Source organism: Coregonus lavaretus, assembly GCF_964263955.1.
Source record: "Coregonus lavaretus genome assembly, chromosome: 8".
Taxonomy (NCBI): Eukaryota; Metazoa; Chordata; class Actinopteri; order Salmoniformes; family Salmonidae; genus Coregonus; species Coregonus lavaretus.
The window spans coordinates 50,081,097-50,087,096 of NC_139995.1; positions in this window are offsets into that span (position 1 = coordinate 50,081,097).

Sequence of the window (6,000 nt, forward strand, 5' to 3'; positions counted from 1 at the left end):
GTCCAGACACTCCGCATTGCGTCGTGCTTAAGAACAGCACTTAGCCGTGGTATATTGGCCATATACCACACCTCCTCTGGCCTTATTGCTTAATTAGAGTTTGGTGAGAGCATGGTTGTCCTATGGTTATTTTGCATACTGTCACGCCCTGACATTGAGATCTCTAGTTGAGTTGGTCAGGGTGTGAAATCTAGTTTATATATTTCTATGTTGGCCGGGTGTGGTTCTCAATCAGAGGCAGCTGTCGGTCGTTGTCTCTGATTGGGGATCATACTTAGGCAGCCGTGTTGCCTACCTTAGTTGTGGGATCTTGTTTCTGTTTGGCTTGGTTGATGTTTAGCCTCTTGAACTTCACGGTCTGTTGGATTTTGTTATTTTGTCGGTGTTTATTAAAATAAACGACTATGTATGCATACCACGCTGCACCTTGGTCCGATTCTTTACACAACGAACGTGACAGAAGATCCCAACCACCAACGGACCAAGCAGCGTGAACAAGTGGGGAAAACATTTTGGACATGGGAGGAGATATTGGCCGGTAAGGGACCCCAGCAGGAGAGAAAAAACGGCGACTCAAAAGGTCCCGATCACGAAGGAAGCCCGAGAGGCAGCCCCAAGAAAAAAAATTGTGGGGGGCACACGGGGTGGTTGGCGGAGCAGCAGGAGGCCCTGGAAGGGCTGATTGTGGAGAGGGAGATAGCGATAGAGGAAGCCGCTATGATAGATGCCCTCCAAGACCTGCAGCTCAGTACTCTGAGAGAGGAGACCACCGCCTTACGGGAGCTGTTAGTTAAGAGGGAGCAGGAGCTCTTCCTTCAGAAGGAGTTAGTGGATGCACGGAGAGAGGAGCTGGCCAGGCAACAGGAGGAGCTGAGAGAGGAGTTAACCCTCCAGCAGCAGAGAGCTCGGTCCTTAGAGCAGAGGCTGGCGGAGCCAGGTTTAGCAGAGCCAACTCCCCGCACTCGCTTTGAGGAGCGTGTGACCGTGCAGGCACCAGGCTATGCGCCGGCTTTACGCACTGTGCCGCCAGTGCGCCTTCACAGACCGGTACGGCCCGTGCCTGCTCCTCGCACCAAACCAGTGGTGCGTGTCCCCAGCCTGGTACGGCCCGTGCCTGCTCCTCGCATCAAACCAGTGGTGCGTGTCTCCAGCCCGGTGCGCCCTACCTGCTCCTCGTACCAAACCAGTGGTGTGTGTATCCAGTCCGGTACGGCCCGTTCCTGCTCCTCGCACCAAACCAGTGGTGCGTGTCTCCAGCCCGGTACGGCCCGTGCCTGCTCCTCGCACCAAACCAGCGGTGCGTGTCCCCAGGCCGGTACGGCCCGTTCCAGCACCACGCACCTGACCTCCAGCGAGGGTCAGCTGCTCCAGTCCGGAGCCAGAGCGGTCCGCTCCACCGGAGCCCAGTCCAGATCCGGTCAGCTGCTCCAGTCCAGTGCCAGAGCAGTCTGCTCCACCGGTGCCTAGTCCAGCTCCGGTCAGCTGCTCCACTCCAGTGCTAGAGTAGTCCGCTCCACCGGTGCCAAGTCCAGCTCCGGTCAGCTGCTTCACTCCAGGGCCGGAGCCATTCGCTCCACCGGGGTACGAGCCGGAGCCAGACGTCAACCCCTCTCCAGGGTCGGGGTCTCCCACACCAGGGTACAGACAGGACTTGGTGCATCACGGTAGGACTGCCGAGCCGGAACCAGACGTCGGCCCCTCTTCAGGGTTGGGGTCTCCCACACCAGGGTCCAGACAGGGCTTGGTGCATTGTGGGAGGACTGAGAGGGGGAGCATCGCGCCGGGGTCCAGACCGGACCGGCCATGCAAAGGGGAGGCAGGATGGGAGAAGAGTTTACTGCCTACGTCACGTCCGAAGCCGGAGCCGCCACCGAGCCTAGATGCCCACCCGGACCCTCCCCTAATGAGTCAGGTTTTTGCGGCCGGAGTCCGCACCTTTGGGGGGGGGGGGGGGTACTGTCACGCCCTGACATTGAGCACTCTAGTTGAGTTGGTCAGGGTGTGAAATCTAGTTTATATATTTCTATGTTGGCCGGGTGTGGTTACCAATCAGAGGCAGCTGTCGGTCGTTGTCTCTGATTGGGGATCATACTTAGGCAGCCATGTTGCCTACCTTAGTTGTGGGATCTTGTTTCTGTTTGGCTTGTTTGATATTTAGCCTCTTGAACTTCACGTTCTGTTGGATTTTGTCAGTGTTTATTAAAATAAACGACTATGTATGCATACCACGCTGCACCTTGGTCCGATCCTTTACACAACGAACGTGACACATACAACATTCCCACAATGTTATGGGAATAGTGCAGGATAGTTGCATGGCTTTGGAACATTCTCAGCACATTTGAGGAACTTAACAAAAACTTTATTTTCTTGGTATTTCATTACATTAATAGAATGTTTCCTAAAAGTATAAACATGGTTTCATTTCAATTTTGGTAATGTTCTAGGAACGTTCTCCAACTGGTTTGACATAGGGAATGTTCTCAAATATGAAAAAGAATGTTAAGAAACAATGTTCTTCTGTGGGAATTTCAGCACTTTAGCAGAACATGGTTCTATTTAAAGTCATGTTCTCAAATTGTTCTGAGAACGTTAAGAAAAAAATTCAACTTTATTCAAGTTCAGAGAACATTCTAAGAATGTTATTTAATAACATATACATTCCCTTCTCAGCATTAACAAAACTCTCTCTATCCTCTCTAAGTGTGTTGAGGTGTGTTGGCCCGGCAGCGTCCACTAATTGGCCACACCTGAGATTAGTCACTGGCGTCGCACCAAACTGGGATAATGTTCTAGGTTACACCGCCAAGTATAGAAATATTTGCCAGGGCATATTATTTAATTATTAATCTGATTATTTCACATGGAAACTCTTTCATATTTGTTTAGCCAACTAGCTAGCAAGGGAGCTTAGATGTTGCTGATGCCTGACAGATCTTGCAACGCCTGGATCGGTATTTTAAGTATTAGATAACCACATATGTTATAGCAATCTGTCAGTCGATGACACAGTTGATGGCAAGTTTGTTGTGTGGCTTCGCCTTAGCTGTGGAACTCGCCCAACAAGAGAATGTGACTGTTCTTTTCCATTCACCACAAATGAGAAGACAAGAAAACCTCTGCTATCGCCCCCTTGTGAATGTTGCTATTTGAGAGTCTGGACCAGTGAGGTATCATGTTACAAAAGGTGCACGTTGCTCCAGAAAATCAGACTCCACCAAAGCGCACGCACGCGCGTAGACGGCTTTATGCGAAGAAACCTAAAGTTTCAAGTTTTATTAGTCGTATGTATGGGTCCACATGGTAAACAGCGTCTAACGAAATGCATACTTGCAGGTACCTTCACGACAATGCAACTACAATAATACAATTTATAAAAAATAAGAATACGAACATAAAGTAAATGGCTCAGTAGAATAGAATAAATGTTTTATCATGAGTACAGTGAGGGAAAAAAGTATTTGATCCCCTGCTGATTTCGTACGTTTGCCCACTGACAAAGAAATGATCAGTCTATAATTTTAATGGTAGGTTTATTTGAACAGTGAGAGACAGAATAACAACAAAAATATCCAGAAAAACGTTAGAAAAATGTTAGAAATTGATTTGCATTTTAATGAGGGAAATAAGTATTTGACCCCCTCTCAATCAGAAAGATTTCTGGCTCCCAGGTGTCTTTTATACAGGTAACGAGCTGAGATTAGGAGCACACTCTTAAAGGGAGTGCTCCTAATCTCAGTTTGTTACCTGTATAAAAACACCTGTCCACAGAAGCAATCAATCAATCAGATTCCAAACTCTCCACCATGGCCAAGACCAAAGAGCTCTCCAAGGATGTCAGGGACAAGATTGTAGACCTACACAAGGCTGGAATGGGCTACAAGACCATCGCCAAGCAGCTTGATGAGAAGGTGACAACAGCTGGTGCGATTATTCGCAAATGGAAGAAACACAAAAGACCTGTCACTCTCCCTCGGCCTGGGGCTCCATGCAAGATCTCACCTCGTGGAGTTGCAATGATCATGAGAACGGTGAGGAATCAGCCCAGAACTACACAGGAGGATCTTGTCAATGATCTCAAGGCAGCTGGGACACTAGTCACCAAGAAAACAATTGGTAACACACTACGCCGTGAAGGACTGAAATCCTGCAGCGCCCGCAAGGTCCGCCTGCTCAAGGAAGCACATATACATGCCCGTCTGAAGTTTGCCAATGAACATCTGAATGATTCAGAGGAGAACTGGGTGAAAGTGTTGTGGTCAGATGAGACCAAAATCGAGCTCTTTGGCATCAACTCAACTCGCCGTGTTTGGAGGAGGAGGAATGCTGCCTATGACCCCAAGAACACCATCCCCACCGTCAAACATGGAGGTGGAAACATTATGCTTTGGGGGTGTTTTTCTGCTAAGGGGACAGGACAACTTCACCGCATCAAAGGGACGATGGACGGTGCCATGTACTATCAAATCTTGGGTGAGAACCTCCTTCCCTCAGCCAGGGCATTGAAAATGGGTCGTGGATGGGTATTCCAGCATGACAATGACCCAAAACACACGGCCAAGGCAACAAAGGAGTGGCTCAAGAAGAAGCACATTAAGGTCCTGGAGTGGCCTAGCCAGTCTCCAGACCTTAATCCCATAGAAAATCTGTGGAGGGAGCTGAAGGTTCGAGTTGCCAAACGTCAGCCTCGAAACCTTAATGACTTGGAGAAGATCTGCAAAGAGGAGTGGGACAAAATCCCTCCTGAGATGTGTGCAAACCTGGTGGCCAACTACAAGAAACGTCTGACCTCTGTGATTGCTAACAAGTGTTTTGCCACCAAGTACTAAGTCATGTTTTGCAGAGGGGTCAAATACTTATTTCCCTCATTAAAATGCAAATCAATTCATAACATTTTTGACATGCATTTTTCTGGATTTTTCTGTTGTTATTCTGTCTCTCACTGTTCAAATAAACCTACCATTAAAATTATAGACTGATCATGTCTTTGTCAGTGGGCAAACGTACAAAATCAGCAGGGGATCAAATACTTTTTTCCCTCACTGTATAATACATGAAGGCACAACTCATAGTCCAAACACTTACACGTGTTTTGAGGAACGGGGGATTGATTAAATTGTGCAGTATTTAGAAATCAGAATAAGAGTCTGGTGAGCAGCAGTTGTGATGTGTGTGTAGCATGAATGTGTGTGTGTGTGTGTGTGTGTGTGTGTTAGCTAAGGTGCAGAGAATCAGAGCAGGTGGTCAGTCCAGTTCCAAGTGTTCAGCAGTCTGATGGCTTGTAGATAAAAACTGTCTCTGAGCCTGTTGGTATCAGACCTCATACTCTGATACCGTCTGCCCGACGGTAAGGGAGAGAACAGCTCATGGCTGGGGTGTGTGGGGTCCTTGATGATGCTGCGGGCCTTCCTCAGGCAGGTTATCTTAGTGTTCTTGGGCATAGGGACTATGGTGGTCTGCTTGAAACATGATGGTATTACAGACTTAGTCAGGGACATGTTGAAAATGTCAGTGAAGACACTTGCCAGTTGGTCAGCGCATGCTCGGAGTACACGTCCTGGTAAATCGTCAGAGCTGGTGTAGTACAATTCAATCTTAGTCCTGCATTGACTCTTTGCCTGTTTGATGGTTCGTCGGAGGGCATAGTGGGATTTCTTATAAGCATCCGGGTTAGAGTCCCGCTCCTTGAAAGCGGCAGCTCTACCCTTTAGCTCAGTGCGGATGTTGCCTGTATTCCATGGCTTCTGGTTGGGGTATGTACGTACGGTCACTGTGGGGACAACGTCATCGATGCACTTATTGATGAAGCCAGTGACTGATGTGGTGTACTCCTCAATGCTATCGGAAGAATCCCGGAACATATTCCAGTCTGTGCTAGCAAAACAGTCCTGTAGCTTAGCACCTGCGTCATCTGACCACTTCCTTATTAACCGAGTCACTGTTGCTTCCTGCTTTAGTTTTTGCTTATAAGCAGGAATCAGGAGGATAGAGTTATGGTCA